This window comes from Lissotriton vulgaris, unplaced genomic scaffold (assembly GCF_964263255.1).
Source record: "Lissotriton vulgaris unplaced genomic scaffold, aLisVul1.2 SCAFFOLD_2061, whole genome shotgun sequence".
Lineage (NCBI taxonomy): Eukaryota > Metazoa > Chordata > Amphibia > Caudata > Salamandridae > Lissotriton > Lissotriton vulgaris.
In genome coordinates this window covers 172,007-192,237 of record NW_028247843.1, presented here as the reverse complement: position 1 = coordinate 192,237, position 20,231 = coordinate 172,007, and positions in this window count along the sequence as shown.

Below are 20,231 nucleotides of genomic sequence, written 5' to 3'. Positions count from 1 at the left end.
GACTGCACGGGACCGCTGCTGCCGCTAGGGATCCGCGATCCTTGACTGTGGCGCAGCGGTCTGAGGCCCCTAATATGCTAGTGGTGCCGCTGCAGCACTGCTAGCATATTAGGGGTGCTAGAATATTAGGGGGCATATTACCAAGGAAGTGACGTTAGCCGTCTTGGCTTAATGCCTCTCTCTGCCACTTCGGAAACGCCTGTGCCGCTTCGTGCAGCACACATGGAAGTTACAAAATGGCATTTTGAAAAACGGCTTGTTTATGTACAGGAAGGGGGACCTTCCTGTACATGAACAATCCATGGCATTTTCCCTGTGTGCTGCACAAGGCAGCATCCATGGAAAAAGCAGAAACGAGGAGAAATAAAGCCTTTCTCCTCATTTCGCCTCCTTAAGACCAGGATTTTTCTGATCTTAAGTTCGGCGCTGCCACCTATTATCCTCAAACTTGATAATAGGTGGCAGCGTCGACTTCAATGGGTGTTGCGGTGGAATGCCCACAGCAACACCCACTGTACGCCCCCTTTCAGGCTAAGTTTAGCATGAAAGGGGCCCTATTACCAAGGCAGCGTTAAGCCACTTAACGTGGCTTTACACCACTTTAAGTGGCTTAGCGCTGCCTTGATAATAAGGCGCTGACCCTATCACCACCACAACGTCCCAAAAAGTGACGTTGTAGTGGCCATAGGGGATTGATGATATGCCCCAAGGAGTTTCCTCACTGCCGCACTTTTCATGGCGGTACGACCGCCATGAAATGTGTGGCATTGGGGAACAAAGGCATGGGTGCATGCAGGGGGGCACCTAGAGTGCTCCCATGTTTGCATGCACCCCCACGTTCCTGCGCAGAAGCAAATGCACAACATTGTGCATTTCGGTCCATGCAGGAACATGCTTTGAAGTTTCCATTGCGGTACCTATTTCAAAGGCACCACCGTGGGAATTTTAAAGAACTGCCCGCCAGCGATTTAAAAAGTCATAATCTGGCAGGCGGTCTGTTTTGGCCTAGGCAGTGTGCGAGCAGGCATTAGCATGGCGGCCCCACTCCACACCACCAAAGTCATAATAAGGTCCTTAGACACACTCCCCAACCTGGGCTCTCTGGAGACACAATGGCAAAGGATGTGTTTTGCTGTTAATAACAAATATATGGCTTTTAAAAAAAAAGTAAAAACAAATGGATGTCTGAGAATGGGCTCCCTCAGTACCTGGTAGAAAAGGATTTATAGTTCAAGGCCATAACGTGAGACTGGAGCACGTGTTTTGGAATAACGCTTGAGGCTATTTCGACAACAGAGATACAGCTGAATCATGACACTTTCTGGCATTCTGTGCAGACCCGAGTGAAAAGGTGAGCATATGCTGGTAGTAGGGCGAAGAATGGATGAAGACAACACTAGTGACTACTACTAAACCCTATGGAGCATACGATGGCATACGGAGCTACTATCTACTGCGGAACCTAACATGGCCTCCCACCTCTCATGCACCCAAGCACTGATGCATACAATTTGAGAAATCGAAGGGTCACCAGTTTGGCACAGGTAAACGCTCTAATCACTCCTCAAACTAGGATGTCCTCTAATGCTAATAATGAGCTCAACAGCAAGTAGTAGTATCATGACCTGGTGGTGGGGGCAGATATCCATGTTAAAAGGAGTATCGCTTTGCATCTACTAATGCATTGTAGGTGAGGATCCCATCAAAATCATACAGAGCACTTATTAGGAGACTCATGACTCGTCTCATGCACAATAAGACTATGGGCTTTAATTTAGATCTTGGCGGAGAAGAATACTATGTCACAAACGTGGCGGAAATTCCGTCCGCTGTATTACGATCTCAGTGTATCCTATGGCGCTCATAACTCGGTGGACATGATATCCGTACATTAGTGATGGAGTATTCCATCTGCCGAGATCTAAATATGGCCTGGAGCGTTTGATCAGAATTAGGACTTCGAAAGTAGGCTGTTGCATGGACACTTCATCACTTGTTGTCGAAGGTCTAGGAACATGATCTACCTTCCCAAGGAAAGCAGACCTCAAAGTCCCTATCGGACTCTGGCTACTCAAGTCACTTGTATTGACGGGTTTGGTGGATTTCTGCAAATGAGGTTCTGGGAGCCAAATGTGACCCCCATTGTTGTGACACATAAGAGCAGGGCCTGGGCAGGGCATTGCAACTAGGGGATTGAGTGAGGTGGTGGGTAGATTAAAAAAAGCATTACAGAAAAAGTCATCTAAACTCTTGGTGGACTGGTACTGTAGCCCAGACAAGCTCCACCCACATACCCCCCAGGAGACTGCTGGGGCTGTGCAGGGTTGTGCTTTAATGGTGGTTTGTGAAAAGCTGCAGCTCTGATGGGAGTGCAGCATAAGCGTCTGTGGGTCACTGCACAATTCAAACATCAAGCTTTGATGTATTTGGAATGTGATAGTTGAACATGGAATATATGATCTAAAGTGATAGGACATTTGCCCCAGATGTTTACTGCAGCAAAGCTGGACTCAGGGAGTCATCAGAAGCCTGTGGAGCTCCAGCGTCTGTAGCAAGTACTGGAGACGGATCAGTTACTCACGGTCTTAACAGTCTGTGCCAGCGGTGTGGCGCCTGATTGAGTACTTGGGGCACACTGAGAAGACGTTGGCATCTCCATGTTGGATTATAGGTTCCAAGCTGCTTCCCTGATCCTATGTGTGACCTCATGCATCCGCGTCAGGCTCAGGGGCTGACCACCCCCTCTCGACTTGGATGGAATCCAGAGCCCATCCCACCTCTCAGCATGAAGATACTGTCTCAGACACTGCTTCTGATTGGCTTGTCCTGCCTAGATATGATCTGAAGGTGTAGGGGCCATGGAGGAGGGGGTGAGCGCCCTTACTCATGCCTTACAATGTTTCAGTTGATGACTATTAAGGCTAAATATATCTGGTTTGAACTTCTTATTATGAGCTATTGACTGGTCTAAAATAAAATAATAATTTAAAAAGGTAATGTCTTGTCTTTGAAATAGCTGAATTTTCTATCACCACCTTGGTCCAAGTTAATTCAAGACCAGTCACTGCATCCTGCAGCCTGGCCCAGATATTCTAACACGCATGATGAGGGAGTTGTGGTGCAAAATCAAGACATGTTTTATGTAGTTAGTACTTAGTTGTTTTAGGTACTGCATAGAGCGTTGCCTACGTCTGAGGAGCCGTGCATTGTAGGGGAACTTGTGCCACGGCCGTGTGTTGCCCACTGTGACGAGTTCATCCAATGAAGGGCGTCATGGAAGAATTGAAGCATTCACTTCAGCTTTATTTTTCATATGTGCATTGTACACATTTGTACCATTCTAGGCAGAGGAAGAGAACGTGATTTGGTGGGAAGAATCCCATGATAGTAGATTCCAGGGAGCTCTACAAAAGGGTAAAGGTCAGTTTACCCAAAGATCAGACCCTGTGAATCCTGCCAGAGGCAGTAGTATATGTTACCCAATGGTAAATAGCTGTGTATCAGTGGAAATATATGGAAGGTGTGAAAGGATTAGCTTGGCTGTGAGACCACCAAGGAGATGCCAGCCTAGTGCAAGGGATGGTGCAAACTATAGGGCAGAGGACCACCCAATGAGAGAAAGAAATGGAAGCACGAGGCCCCCCTCGGGTGGTGGCACGTGCGTTTGAAATAGGAGACTCTTTCTTCCACAGGCGATAAGACCACCCCGTTGATAGACTTCCAGCGTTTGTGCGGTGGACATACAGTGATATTGCTGCTCCGCACATACCCCGCCTTGTCATATATCGGTGAGTCTTTTGAGAAAACACACATCATATAGTCCACAGGCAGATGTGTTTCCAATGCAGACAGATGTTTGGTCTGGTTTCTGTCTCCCGACATGTGCAAATATTGAGCCATGGGACTTTGTCCTGAGGAGGCCCTTTCACTTACAAGGGGTTGAAACGTCGCCATACATCTCCTTTGAATTATTTATAATCCTCACTGCTATGTTATACACACATGTATATTTGAACAACTTGGCATAAGAACCAGCAAGCATTTTGTTGTAATCTCTCTTCTCTTTTCCCCTGCACCCTCCTCTGTGTGTTTTCTTTCTCTCCTTCCCACTTGGTATCTCCCCACTCTCCCCGCCCCTTCCTGCCTCTTGGAATGTTCCTCTAGAGCTCACTTTGGAATGTTGGATGTGTTGTCAGTTGCAGAGAGTGGATGACAGAATAAAGACGTTTGAACTTACCTTGCCTCAGAGTTCATCTTCTTTATAACACTGGTGATGAATTGGCGAAGGGGGCCATCTCTGTCATATTTTAATGTTCATGCACACACTTAAGCATTGCGTTGTGTGCACTTTTTATGAGTTACACTGTCATTTGGATTTGAAACTATTTCAGCCTCATTGTCTGTTTTATGCACCCCAAAGGAGAACTTACCATAATTAGGCTGGTAAATAATACATTGAGTGTGGGTTTCCCCCACAATAGGATTCCAGCTTGACACAAAGGCCCCCACAGTGGACTCTGTTCATATAACACAGAGGTGTCCTTGTGACATTATACAACCCTCCTATGGAGCAGCAGTAGATGTGGAAGGGCTTGGGAACCGGAGTCCTAAAGTGAAGAAAGAGAAGAGAGACAAGGGGGAGGGTGCCACAGAGAGGAAGAAACACAGGGATGACTGTGAGCAATCCATATGTATTGATTGGTCCACGAAATCTAGTATTGGATTCACAGACAAAGCCAATAACCCGGGGAAGGGGTGTAGTAGATACAGCAGGTGGGGTATAAAGTCAAATAAATAAAAAACAGATTGCAATTACCAAATTGTAACACAAATCAAATATCATATTTTCATGGACATCAATTCCGATGGATTGCTCACTTGCACCACAGTTCTTGTTCCTGGAGTTTGCGGTCATGATGAAGTCCATGTCTGAGACAGTGTTGAACTGCCTGGATGAGTGCATGTATGTCGGAGGGTGTGGGTGCAAGCAGACTGCACAGGACGGTGTACAGGACTTGCAGTAAGGACAGGAGAACTATCTACCCCAGACAGCCACCAGATATGTACTGTAGCAAAACCTTCCATCAACAACCCTATAACTTCTTGTCCCCTCCAGACCCGGATGTGCATCCTCACGGTTCTGTTCATTCCATCTTGCTGCACCCCACCACTGGATGTGACTCCCCTATTACAAGTATCTTCTCTCACCGCACTTTTAAAATTGCCCTCAAAGACATAGCGGACCTGTAACCCTCTCTTCCTCCCATACCTCAATGAAATATGCACACCTCTTAAATGTACCTTGGTGGAATATGACTCTTTAACGCGAGTCATTCCATCGCATGCCTTCACAATGCGGTTGTTACAATTACCACGCATTGCCATTACTACGCAAGTCATTACATCGACTTGCAGTATATGGCGCCGTATCATTAGGCATGTATAATTTACTATTCCGAATCTAGCCTAGGCAACAGTAGGGAAGGTGTTGGAATAGCACACTATACTATTCCTTATGTTAGATCGCCATCTACTGCAAGTTAATGTAATGACGTGGTAATAATGCGGTCGTTGTAAGGACCACATTGTGAAGGTATTGCAGTGTAATGTCCACGATGTAAAGGTTGTTTCCCATCCAGAAGCTATTACTGAGCCTGCTCCGGCCTCAGTGAAATGTGCTGACTTTATCCCCGTGTATGTTGGTGACACCGGGATTCATTCAGATGCACCTGAGCTTTCCCTTCTTGCATGCTGTACCTCACACCTCCTGGACAGTCAGTATTCTTCCAGCGTTGGCAGGCTCCTTCATTCTCTCAGCAGGCGGGCAGGCAGGCGTCTAGGCGCTTCAGTTCAGGTGTGCAGCTCCTCCAGCAAGGGGTAGACTCAGGTGATGTCCTCTCACTACTGGGAAGCTTTCGCTCAGGAAGAGCTGTGCGCTATAGAAGCACCCCATTTAACATTAACATTAACACCTGCTCCAGCTACACAGGAGCCCCCTCAGTTCTCAGTGGAGCACCCCCTTCCATGGCCATAGATGACTTGGAACAGGGACAACAAGTGTGGTCCACATATATACACCAAAAGCAGGCAGAGGTGGATTCACTGTTTGCACTTTCAAAGCTGTTTTGGAGTGGTTCTCCTTTCAAGTATCCTTTCCAGGCTGCTCTCCAGACACAGCCTTGATGCCCCTTGCATCAGGGTAGTCTCCAGCCTGGAGCACCCACAACAGAGGCACAAATACATAGCAGCTTGCTGTTCCTGGCTGTCATCAGTCAAATTGAAAGAGTTATCAGGCCAAGATAAGGATGAGCATCACATAAAGGATCCCATTCCCTTAAAAAGAAGTCTACCGTGCCACCTTTTGCCCCTACCACCGGTACAAAGACAAAATATCGAGTTTTAAATTTCGATATACAATTATATCGAAGTTTAAATATCGATGGGACATAATATAGAAGGTAAGTAATATCGACAGTCTTAATATCGATATTAGTAATATCGAAGTTTTAAATATCGATGTCAGTAATATCTAGGTAAATAATTTCGATGTTACTAATATCGATTTTTAAATAAATTGTGTGTATATCATATTGTATTTATTATGTTTTATTATTTATTTTTAATGTAATTTAATTAAATATTGTCTTTTAGTACTGTAGCGGGTTGTGGGTTTATAGGGGAATAGAGTGGGAAGTAATATAATTATGTTAAATTAATTATAAATTAGTAGGAATTATTAATTAATTAATTGAGAATTATTTTTAATTAATTTTAATTAATTGAATAATTGATAAATATGTTCTGTAGCGGGTTATGGGTTTATAGGGGAATAGGGTGGGAAGTAATTTAATTATGTTAAATTAATTATTAATTAGTAGGAATTATTAATTAATTAATTGAGAATTATTTTTAATTAATTTTAATTAATTGATTAATTGATAAATATGTTCTGTAGCGGGTTATGGGTTTATAGGGAAATAGGGTGGGAAGTAATTTCATTATGTAGAATAAATTATTAATTAGTAGGAAGCATACATTAATTTGTATTCATTGGTAAATAAATTTAATTAATTGGTAATTAATTTTAAATAATTAATTAATTGATAGATGTGTTCTGTTGTGGGTTGTGTGTTTATAGGGGAATATGGTGGGAACTAATTTTAATGTAATTAAGTAATAATGAATTAAACATAATTGTTAAGTTAATTTTATAATTGTTAATTATTTATTAATTGGTAATTAAATATTATAAAATGGTATGTATTTCATCATTTTTTTAGGTTATATATATTTTGCTAATCATGTTTTTAATAATCATGTATATGTATTGTAAATGTTTTATGTTTATTTAATAGATCATATTTGTATTATTAAAAAGAAAAAAAAAATTATAAGTATGTAATTTAAACCCCTACGCTATCCAACACTTTCCCTACTGTTGCACTCTCTGGAGTGGGAATAGTAATTGTTACCCCTACGCTATCCAACACTTTCCCTACTGTTGCACGCTCTGGAGTTGGAATAGTAATTGTTACCCCTACGCTATCCAACACTTTCCCTACTGTTGCACTCTCTGGAGTTGGAATAGTAATTTTTAATCGTACGCTATCCAACACTTTCCCTACTGTTGCACTCTCTGGAGTTGGAATAGTAATTGTTACCCCTACGCTATCCAACACTTTCCCTACTGTTGCACTCTCAGGAGTGGGAATAGTAATTTTTACCCCTACGCTATCCAACACTTTCCCTACTGTTGCACTCTCTGGAGTTGGAATAGTAATTGTTACCCCTACGCTATCCAACACTTTCCCTACTGTTGCACTCTCTGGAGTTGGAATAGTAATTTTTAACCCTACGCTATCCAACACTTTCCCTACTGTTGCACTCTCTGGAGTTAGAATAGTAATTGTTACCCCTACGCTATCAAACACTTTCCCTACTGTTGCACTCTCTGGAGTGGGAATAGTATTTGTTACCCCTACGCTATCCAACACTTTCCCTACTGTTGCACTCTGTGGAGTTGGAATAGTAATTGTTACCCCTACGCTATCCAACACTTTCCCTACTGTTGTACTCTCTGGAGTTGGAATAGTATTTGTTACCCCTACGCTATCCAACACTTTCCCTACTGTTGCACTCTGTGGAGTTGGAATAGTAATTGTTACCCCTACGCTATCCAACACTTTCCCTACTGTTGCACTCTCTGGAGTTGGAATAGTAATTTTTAATCCTACACTATACAACACTTTCCCGACTGTTGCACTCTCTGGAGTTGGAATAGTAATTGTTACCCCTACGCTATCCAACACTTTCCCTACTGTTGCACTCTCTGGAGTGGGAATAGTAATTTTTACCCCTACGCTATCCAACACTTTCCCTACTGTTGCACTCTCTGGAGTTGGAATAGTAATTGTTACCCCTACGCTATCCAACACTTTCCCTACTGTTGCACTCTCTGGAGTGGGAATAGTAATTTTTACTCATACACTATCTAAAATGTATTTTGCTTTTTTATTAGTATTGTGTTGTTATTAATTGTTATTTATGTGAATATTTTATGTAAATAAATGTATTAGTAATTTATTACATTTTTATTTGTTTATAAGTTATGAAAATAAATAATTTAGAGTTATTATTAATGAAAAATATATTATGCTGTATATATTTATTAATATTAATTTGTATTACATTATGTATTAATTTTAAATATTATAGTACATTTTTAAATATGTTTATTACATTTATAAGTATTATTTTGTTAATATTACATTTTTATTATATTAAAAAAAACGATATTTTACAAAAAACGATATTTTTGTCATTCTATATTTTATTTTCGATATATTTGTACTTACCTTGTTAGGGATAGGATTCCTATATTTTTGACTTCGATATTTTTGTTCCGATATTTTTATATATCGATATTTGTGTTATCGATATTTTGTCAGACATTTGAATCACAGTGTTTAGGAAGGCCAATCAGCTAATACTGGCACAAGCGAAGGCCTAATTTAACTGATAAAAAGAAACTTGTCTCCTTATCTCTCACTTCAGTGTCTAGATCGCCTCTCTCCAGATTCAGGAAGGGCAGCAATACACGTCCCCTGTCTGGGAAAACAGTCTCACCCCCATCTTGTGCACCCGGCCAGGCCTGGACTATCCAAAATGGAACCCCCAGAGCTCCATTGCTCTGCTTCAGTCACAACCATGATGCACAAACCACACAGGTTACATTCACCTTAACACACGACATACACTTGGGATTTTATGGCTAGGAGTCGGACAAGTGCATCGAAGTGGTACTTTACACGAGTGGCTCTGAACTTCTCTACACTAGTGACACAGATAAAAGGTCTGGACATAACCATGTATTCACAAATCCCTGCACACTGCCACCACCACTCCTTGTTCTAAACCCAGGACAGGGACAGTAGTTTTCTGTCAGTCATTGAAGGAGTATGGGGTGAGTAAGGTCCTGGGCCTGTTCTGTCACCTAGAGTTTTACATCACAGAACATATCCAGGACCTTACTCTGTGGGGGACAGGGTCGAGACTGATTTGCATATGGCTGGGTTCAAACTGGAATGGCATGGAGAGCAAAAAAACAATGGATTTAGGCCCAGAGCCCTGTACTGGGGTGAATGTATGACATTCTTCTGCATTCTGTCCATCAATTGTTCTTTTTGCATGTGGGGGACGGGCCTAGACCATGGCACAAAGACTGGATTAGAGTGAAAAACCAGGATACCAGATACTCACAGCCGGGCACTCAGGGAAGGGAACATGACTGTACACCAGACAGGGGACATTCCTGTCCCAGCGCCCAAAGTGTAAAGGACAGAATATGATGTGTTATTGTTATTGTGTACAGACTTTCTTGCAGAATAGTTTTCCTGCTCAGGATAACTACATTTACAACTGAAAGGCCAAGGGTATTTGTGAATAGCAAGCCCTTTTGTACCTCAAAGAGCAGTTTTGTTTCTTGCTTCTGGCACCCTGCCTGGCTCTCACTCCCTTGAGCTCATTCCTGGCACTGCTCCTCGCTGACTACAGATGCTCTTTATCAGCAAGTTAATATTAACCTTAGATAAAACATGTTATTGTACAATGAGGCCAGAGCTACTGATGGATTTTCTAAAACATACCATCCTACTAAATCACTAACAAGTTTATCTGAGTATGTCTGTTAGTGTGTACTGTGGGTTTCTATGGACATTAATACATTTGAAAACGTTTTCCTTAAAGCAAAGCACATGTTCATTCCAATAGGCTGCACCCACTTCCATCATCCATGAATTTGCCATACCAGCATGGTGCCCCCGCCCTTTTGCTGCGCCTCTGGATCTTGGGGTACCATTCTCACTGAGGGTTCGACTGACAAATTTACTTTTTAGTCCTAATGGAATAGAGGTTTGGGTGCCAAAATAGAAAAAATTGATGCCCTGGTGTGACTGTTGTAGGGAACATGAAAGACAGAATACAAAAGAACTGCATCATCTAGACCAGAAAATCGACAGACAAAATATCAAAGAGGTAAGGGCACAAAGGGAGGTATGGATATAGTATTTTTAATTCCTCGTCTATGTGCTTTGAGAATATAGAAATCGCTGATGCATGTATAGGTGTAGTTAGGTGAAGAAAATCTACACAAACTTACCTTTCGATATTTTGTCCCTTGATATTCTGGTCACAACTTTGTGACCCTTCTATATTCTACCTTTGATATCCCCGACCCACACCTAACTGGTGACGAGGCTGAAGGGAGGTAACAATTGAAGATAAGGAAAATACAATTATGTGTTGTGATTTTGTCTGGGAGAAAATTTTGCTCTGAAAGTTGGATCAGCTATGACAATACCTCACAGCAGAGTAAGATCAGATGAGACCTCCACACGCTGCAGGACTTTGAGGGAGATTGGGTGGACTCCTTGTGAATACCATACGACCCTGCTGCAGCCGCAGTATGCGACTGTATTGGTGCACGGAAGACCGGCCAGGGAGCTGGGAGATAATAAAGTTCACTCCAGCCTTTTCAAGAGATTTTCTGGTTTTTGTAGCAGTGCATTTCTGGGTGAAGAATTTGCTAACAAGAGAGTGAAGCTTGCAGTTGACAATGAGGCAGAAACAGCAATAGTCAACAGATCAATAACAAAAGACAGTTTCCTAAAAACTGATCAAAAGGCACATGCTTACTCAAAAGTATTGTGGTTGTTGATTTTGCTGTCTCTGTGACGGGCCGGGAACTTAAGGAGCCGATAGTGAATGTGTAAAATTGTTTTCTTGACGCTTTCTCTCGTTCACAATGGTAGAGATTCTATGGGTTGGCATCAGAGGTAGAAGATTGGGGATCTCCAGGGCCAGTGCAATCTTACCCTGAGGAGAAAGAAACTGTTCCCTTACATAGATCCAGCAGGGTTTCCACATTTTCATGTGTCTCCACAGATCCAGCGGGGTCTCCACCCCTGCATGCGTCTTCCTAGTTCCAGCGGGTTCTCAACTCCTGCAAGCATCTCCACAGATCCAGCAGGGTCTCCACCCCTGCATGCGTCTCCACAAATCCAGCAGGGTCTCCACCCAGGCATGCATCTCCACAGATCCAGCAGGGTCTCCACCCAGGCATGCATCTCCACAGATACAGCAGGATCTCCACCTCTTCATGTGCCTCCACAGATCCAGCAGGGTCTCCACCCCGGCATGCATCTCCACAGATACAGCAGGGTCTCCACCTCTTCATGTGCCTCCACAGATCCAGCAGGGTCTCCATCCCTGCATGCTTCTCCACAGATCCAGCAGGGTCTCCACCTCTGTATGCCTCTCCACAGATCCAGCAGTGTCTCCACCCCTGCATGCGTCTCCACAGATCCAGCAGGGTCTCCACCTCTGCGTGAGTCTCCACAGATCCAGCACAGCAGGGTCTCCACCCCTGCATACGTCTCCACAGATTCAGCAGGGTCTCCACCTCTGCGTGCGTCTCCACAGATCCAGCGGGGTCTCCACCACTGCATGCGTCTTCCTAGTTCCAGCGGGTTCTCAACTCCTGCATGCATCTCCACAGATCCAGCAGTATCTCCACAGATCCAGCAGGGTATCCACCCCGGCATGCATCTCCACTGATCCAGCAGGGTCTTCAACCATGCATGCATCTCCACAGAACCAGCAGGGTCTCCAACCCTGCATGCATCTCCACTAATCCAGCAGGGTCTCCACCCCTGCATGCATCTCCACTAATCCAGCAGGGTCTCCACCCCTGCATGCCTCTCCACAGATCCAGCAGGGTCTCCACCCCTGCATGCATCTCCACTAATCCAGCAGGGTCTCCACCCCTGCATGCATCTCCACTAATCCAGCAGGGTCTCCACCCCTGCATGCATCTCCACTGATCCAGCAGGGTCTCCAACCATGCATGCATCTCCACAGAACCAGCAGGGTCTCCACCCCTGTATGCATCTCCACTGATCAAGCAGTATCTCCACAGATCCAGCAGGGTCTCCACCCCTGCATGCGCCTCCAAAGATCCAGCAGGGTCTCCAACCCTGCATGCATCTCCACTAATCCAGCAGGGTCTCCAACCCTGCATGCATCTCCACAGATCCAGCAGGGTCTCCAACCCTGCATGCATCTCCACTAATCCAGCAGGGTCTCCACCCCTGCATGCATCTCAATAGACCCAGCAGTATCTCTACCCCTGCATGCATCTCCACTAATCCAGCAGGGTCTCCACCCCTGCATGCCTCTCCACAGATCCAGCAGGGTCTCCAACCCTGCATGCATCTCCACTAATCCAGCAGGGTCTCCACCCCTGCATGCATCTCCACTAATCCAGCAGGGTCTCCACCCCTGCATGCATCTCCACAGAACCAGCTGGGTTTCCCTCTTTCCACTTGTCTACACAGATCCAGCAGTGTCTGTACCTGTGCATGAGTCTCCCCAGATCCAGCAGAGTATCCACCACTGTATACGTCTCCACAGATCCAGCAGGGCCACCACCCCTGCATGTGTTTCCACAGATCCAGCAGGGTCTCCACCCCTGCATGCCTCTCCACAGATCCAGCAGGGTCTCCACCCCTGCATGCCTCTCCACAGATCCAGCAGGGTCTCCGCCCCTGCATGCCTCTCCACAGATCCAGCAGGGTCTCCACCCCTGCATGCCTCTCCACAGATCCAGCAGGGCCACCACCCCTGCATGCGTCTCCACAGATCCAGCAGGGCCACCACCCCTGCATGCTTCTCCACAGATCCAGCAGGGTCTTCACCTCTGCACGCGTCTCCACAGATCCAGCAGGGTCTCCAACTCTGCATGCCTCTCCACAGATCCAGCAGGGTCTCCACCCCTGCATGCGTCTCCACAGATCCAGCAGGATCTCCAACTCTGCATGCATCTCCACTAATCCAGCAGGGTCTCCACCCCTGCATGCATCTCCACAGATCCAGCAGGGTCTCCACCTCTGCATGTGCCTCCACAGATCCAGCAGGGTCTCCACCCCTGCATGCCTCTCCACAGATCCAGCAGGGTCTCCACCCCTGCATGCATCTCCACAGATCCAGCAGGGTCTCCACCCCTGCATGCATCTTCACAGATCCAGCAGGGTCTCCACCCCTGCTTGCATCTCCACTGATCCAGCAGGGTCTCCAACCCTGCATGCATCTCCACAGAACCAGCTGGGTTTCCCCCTTTCCACTTGTCTACACAGATCCAGCAGTGTCTGTACCTGTGCATGAGTCTCCCCAGATCCAGCGGAGTATCCACCACTGTATGCGCCTCCAAAGATCCAGCAGGGCCACCACCCCTGCATGCGTCTCCACAGATCCAGCAGGGCCACCACCCCTGCATGCATCTTCACAGATCCAGCAGGGTCTCCACCCCTGCATGCCTCTCCTCAGATCCAGCAGGGTCTCCACCCCTGCATGCATCTCCACTAATCCAGCAGGGTCTCCACCCCTGCATGCATCTCCACAGATCCAGCAGGGTCTCCACCCCTGCATGCATCTCCACTGATCCAGCAGGGTCTCCAACCCTGCATGCATCTCCACAGAACCAGCTGGGTTTCCCCCTTTCCACTTGTCTACACAGATCCAGCAGTGTCTGTACCTGTGCATGAGTCTCCCCAGATCCAGCGGAGTATCCACCCCTGCATGCGTCTCCACAGATCCAGCAGGGCCACCACCCCTGCATGCATCTTCACAGATCCAGCAGGGTCTCCACCCCTGCATGCCTCTCCACAGATCCAGCAGGGTCTCCACCCCTGCATGCATCTCCACTAATCCAGCAGGGTCTCCACCCCTGCATGCATCTCCACAGATCCAGCAGGGTCTCCACCCCTGCATGCATCTTCACAGATCCAGCAGGGTCTCCACCCCTGCATGCATCTTCACAGATCCAGCAGGGTCTCCACCCCTGCTTGCATCTCCACAGATCCAGCAGGGTCTCCACCCCTGCATGCATCTTCACAGATCCAGCAGGGTCTCCACCCCTGCATGCCTCTCCACAGATCCAGCAGGGTCTCCACCCCTGCATGCCTCTCCACAGATCCAGCAGGGTCTCCACCCCTGCATGCATCTCCACTAATCCAGCAGGGTCTCCACCCCTGCATGCATCTCCACAGATCCAGCAGGGTCTCCACCCCTGCATGCATCTTCACAGATCCAGCAGGGTCTCCACCCCTGCATGCCTCTCCACAGATCCAGCAGGGTCTCCACCCCTGCATGCATCTCCACTAATCCAGCAGGGTCTCCACCCCTGCATGCATCTCCACAGATCCAGCAGGGTCTCCACCCCTGCATGCATCTTCACAGATCCAGCAGGGTCTCCACCCCTGCTTGCATCTCCACTGATCCAGCAGGGTCTTCAACCCTGCATGCATCTCCACAGAACCAGCTGGGTTTCCCCCTTTCCACTTGTCTACACAGATCCAGCAGTGTCTGTACCTGTGCATGAGTCTCCCCAGATCCAGCGGAGTATCCACCACTGTATGCGCCTCCAAAGATCCAGCAGGGTCTCCACCTCTGCATGCGTCTCCACAGATCCAGCGGGGTCTCCACCCCTGCATGCATCTCCACAGAACCAGCTGGGTTTCCCCCTTTCCACGTGTCTACACAGATCCAGCAGTGTCTGTACCAGATCCAGCGGGGTCTCCACCCCTGCATGCGTCTTCCTAGTTCCAGCGGGTTCTCAACTCCTGCAAGCATCTCCACAGATCCAGCAGGGTCTCCACCCCTGCATGTGTCTCCACAGATCCAGCAGGGTCTCCACCTCTTCATGCGCCTCCACAGATCCAGCAGGGTCTCCACCCCTGCATGCCTCTCCACAGATCCAGCAGGGTCTCCACCCCTGCATGCGTCTTAACAGATCCAGCAGGGTCTCCAACTCTGCATGCGTCTCCACAGATCCAGCAGGGTCTCCACCTCTTCATGCGCCTCCACAGATCCAGCAGGGTCTCCACCCCTGCATGCTTCTCCACAGATCCAGCAGGGTCTCCACCTCTGTATGCCTCTCCACAGATCCAGCAGGGTCTCCACCCCTGCATACGTCTCCACAGATTCAGCAGGGTCTCCACCTCTGCGTGCGTCTCCACAGATCCAGCGGGGTCTCCACCCCTGCATGCCTCTCCACAGATCCAGCAGGGTCTCCAACCCTGCATGCATCTCCACTAATCCAGCAGGGTCTCCACCCCTGCATGCATCTCCACAGATACAGCAGGGTCTCCACCTCTTCATGTGCCTCCACAGATCCAGCAGGGTCTCCACCCCTGCATGCTTCTCCACAGATCCTGCAGGGTCTCCACCCCTCTATGCCTCTCCACAGATCCAGCAGGGTCTCCACCCCTGCATACGTCTCCACAGATTCAGCAGGGTCTCCACCTCTGCGTGCGTCTCCACAGATCCAGCAGGGTCTCCACCCCTGCATGCCTCTCCACAGATCCAGCAGGGTCTCCACCCCTGCATGCGTCTTAACAGATCCAGCAGGGTCTCCAACTCTGCATGCGTCTCCACAGATCCAGCAGGGTCTCCACCTCTTCATGCGCCTCCACAGATCCAGCAGGGTCTCCACCCCTGCATGCTTCTCCACAGATCCAGCAGGGTCTCCACCTCTGTATGCCTCTCCACAGATCCAGCAGGGTCTCCACCCCTGCATACGTCTCCACAGATTCAGCAGGGTCTCCACCTCTGCGTGCGTCTCCACAGATCCAGCGGGGTCTCCACCCCTGCATGCCTCTCCACAGATCCAGCAGGGTCTCCAACCCTGCATGCATCTCCACTAATCCAGCAGGGTCTCCACCCCTGCATGCATCTCCACAGATACAGCAGGGTCTCCACCTCTTCATGTGCCTCCACAGATCCAGCAGGGTCTCCACCCCTGCATGCTTCTCCACAGATCCTGCAGGGTCTCCACCCCTCTATGCCTCTCCACAGATCCAGCAGGGTCTCCACCCCTGCATACGTCTCCACAGATTCAGCAGGGTCTCCACCTCTGCGTGCGTCTCCACAGATCCAGCGGGGTCTCCACCCCTGCATGCCTCTCCACAGATCCAGCGGGGTCTCCACCCCTGCATGCCTCTCCACAGATCCAGCAGGGTCTCCAACCCTGCATGCATCTCCACTAATCCAGCAGGGTCTCCACCCCTGCATGCATCTCCACTGATCCAGCAGGGTCTCCAACCATGCATGCATCTCCACAGAACCAGCAGGGTCTCTACCCCTGCATGCATCTCCACTGATCCAGCAGGGTCTCCAACCATGCATGCATCTCCACAGAACCAGCTGGGTTTCCCCCTTTCCACGTGTCTACACAGATCCAGCAGAGTCTGTACCTGTGCATGAGTCTCCCCAGATCCAGCAGAGTATCCACCACTGTATGCGCCTCCAAAGATCCAGCAGGGTCTCCACCTCTGCATGCGTCTCCACAGATCCAGCGGGGTCTCCACCCCTGCATGCATCTCCACAGAACCAGCTGGGTTTCCCCCTTTCCACTTGTCTACACAGATCCAGCAGTGTCTGTACCTGTGCATGAGTCTCCCCAGATCCAGCAGAGTATCCACCACTGTATACGTCTCCACAGATCAAGCAGGGTCACTACCTCTGCATGCGTCTCCACAGATCCAGCAGGGTCTGCACCCCTGCATGCATCTCAACAGACCCAGCAGTATCTCCACCCCTGCATGCGTCTCCACAGATCCAGCAGTGTCTCCTCCCCTGCATGCGTCTCCACAGATCCAGCAGTGTTTCCAACCCTGCACGCGTCTCCACAAATCCAACAGGGTGTCAAGGAGTGGTGGTCCAGGAGGTTAAGACTGGAGGTCCAGGGAGTGAAGACTGTAGGACCAGGGAGTTAAGACTGGAGGACCAGGGAGTTAAGACTGGAGGTCCAGGAAGTTAAGACTTCAGGTCCAGGGAGTTAAGACTGGAGGTCCCGGGAGTTAAAACTGGAGGTCCAGGGAGTCAAGACTGGAGGTCCGGGGAATCAAGACTGGAGGTCCAGGGAGTGAAGACTGGAGGTCCAGGGAGTTAAGACTGGAGGTCCAGGGAGTCAAGACTGGGAGGTCCAGGGAGGTAAGACTTGAGGTCCAGGGAGTTAAGACTGGAGGTCCGGGGAATCAAGACTGGAGGTCCAGGGAGTGAAGACTGGAGGTCCAGGGAGTTAAGACTGGAGGTCCAGGGAGTCAAGACTGGGAGGTCCAGGGAGGTAAGACTGGAGGTCCAGGGAGTTAAGACTTGATGCCCAGGGAGTTAAGGCTGGAGGTCCAGGGAGGTAGGACTGGGAGGTCCAGGGAATCAAGACTGGAGGTCCAGGGAGTTAAGACTGGGAGGCCAGGACAGCTGAGGAATGATTGGAAGGTTGACCTAGCAGGGAACAGATGGACTCACAAGCCAGAACTGTCTATAATTGCATGGGTGTCATGTTTTATGTTGAAAGGGAGAGGAGAGGGAAGGTACAGACATATAGATGTACTGGTTTGCTTTTTAGTAACTGTTTATATTAGTTTGATTGACCAAAGTTCCTGCAGCTTGTGATTGGTGGGGTCTGATCTGCCTCACAGGACGGTTTCGTTTCTTGCTCCTGACGCACTGCATGGCTTTCGTTTCCCTGTTCTTATTTCTGGCACTGCTCTGGACCTGGATAAATACAGATCTTCTTTATCAGGAAGTTAATATTTTGCTAAAAAGAAGTGTCTGTATGAAGAGGCCAAAGCCACTGATGGGTATTAAGAAATGTATCACCCTACTAAATGTAAAGGGTCACTAGTCTGCATGTGCCCATATATGTTTAATGCATTGCTTGTTACTGTGTAGTTTTACAAAATGGAGCAAGGTCTGATATAAAAAGAAAGTAAAGCATGTATTAAAGGTGTTTGCCCCCATGCACTTATTTTGGGTAAGATTTAAAGGGCTCGCACAATACACTTCTGTGAGGACAGGCCAAGTGCAGTGATATCCCAGGACTGAGCTTTCACATTACTCTCACAGTAAATTTCTGTAAGGGCCGGCCCAGGGCACTGATATCCCAGAGCTCACCACTCACAGGACTCTCATAACAGACTTCAGTTGGAGCCTGTGCAGTGCACTGATATTCAAGTGCTGAGCCATTTACAGGACTCTCGCGATGCACACCTGTAGGCACCTGCCCACTTCACTGATATCCCAGAGCTAAGTCCTTCACATGACTCTCACAATGCAGTGCCCAGAACTGGGACATTCACTCACACACTCAGGAGCAGCACCAATTCTGTCCCAGTTGCTCAGCGAACAAGCAACAAGGCAGGACAGGGGAGAGGATGGGTTTTGCTATGGTATGCGGAGCCGACCCGGGTGGACAGAATGGGCGGGTGACCCTCCCCCACCCGTCATGGAGAACACATTTCAGCAAGAGAACTGCCTGAATTAACCTCAAGGTACACCTGGGTGATGAGCACTAACTAGAGAGAAACATGTCCTAGGTGTATTGCACTAAGTGTGATGGATATGCCTAAACGTGGGTCACCTGCACACTGTGTCACTAGAACCAAGCTGTGTTTGACTCTTGAGCCCTCGTTAGGTCAAATCTGGTCCTGGGTTGCTTGTGTTTCAGTTCAGGGAGGACCTGGTCTGGCAGCTTGGGCTGGACTCTTCCCATTGGACTGGTGTCAAGAGTGATTTACAAGGCTGGGTCTAAACTGAGGTGGCATGGTGTGCAGAATAACCATGGACTGGGATGCGACTGGGAGTAGACAATCAATCAATCAATGCATTTCTAAAGCGCGCTACATACCCGTGAGGGTCTCAAGGCGCTGGGGGGGTGGGCTACTGATCAAACAGCCAGGTCTTGAAGAGTCTTATGAAGGCCAGCAGGTCCTGAGTCTGTCGTAGGCTGGTAGGGAGAGTGTTCCAGGTCTTGGCGGCGAGGTAGGAGAAGGATCTGCCACTGGTGGTGGTTTTCTGGATGCGTGGAACTGTGGCGAGGTCGAGGTTGGCGGAGCGGAGGCTGCGGGTGGGGGTGTAGAAGCTGAGACGGTCGTTGAGGTATGCTGGTCAGGTGCTGTGTAGGGCTTTGTGTGCGTGGATGAGGAGTTTGAAGGTGATCCTCTTGATGGGGAGCCAGTGCAGGTCTCTCAGGTGGGGTGTAATGTGGCTGCGTCGGGAGACGTCGAGGATCAGTCGTGCCGAGGCGTTCTGGATGCGTTGCTGCCGTCTCAGGAGCTTGGTTGTTGTTCCTGCGTAGAGGGCGATAAATTCAACCATTCCATCCATCACTTTTTTGTAATCATTAGTGTGGAGTGCAAGTGGCTGCACCACTTGCACTCCAAGTCGGACGGACCGAACTAAACCCCACTATCTGTCTTTTATCTTCTACATGAGTCGTCGTTGAAGTAAAAGACAGACAAGAGATGCTCTGCGCTCACGTGGTCATGGATGGTGATCAGTCCCTGCAGCAGGTGAGGAGATTCAGGCCTGGCCCAGCCCAGCCCAGCCCCAAGGCAGCAGCCAGGGTAAGTGTGTGGAGGGGGCATCACTAATCTATCTGCAGACAGGAAGCAGCTAGTGTTCTTCATGTATCACAGACACTGCAACAAAGTCTGTTGCGAATTCGTTAACAGGTGTGCTTGGAACTTTTATCCAACTAGACATTAACACCTCCCAGGGACGAGTCCCCCCCGGCCCCCCTTCTTTGCACCCTGCACAACTGCGTCCCTTTCCCCATCAAACATTCCAGTGACGACATGGTATGGTGCCTAGAAAGGCCGCAGTTTATTAAAACA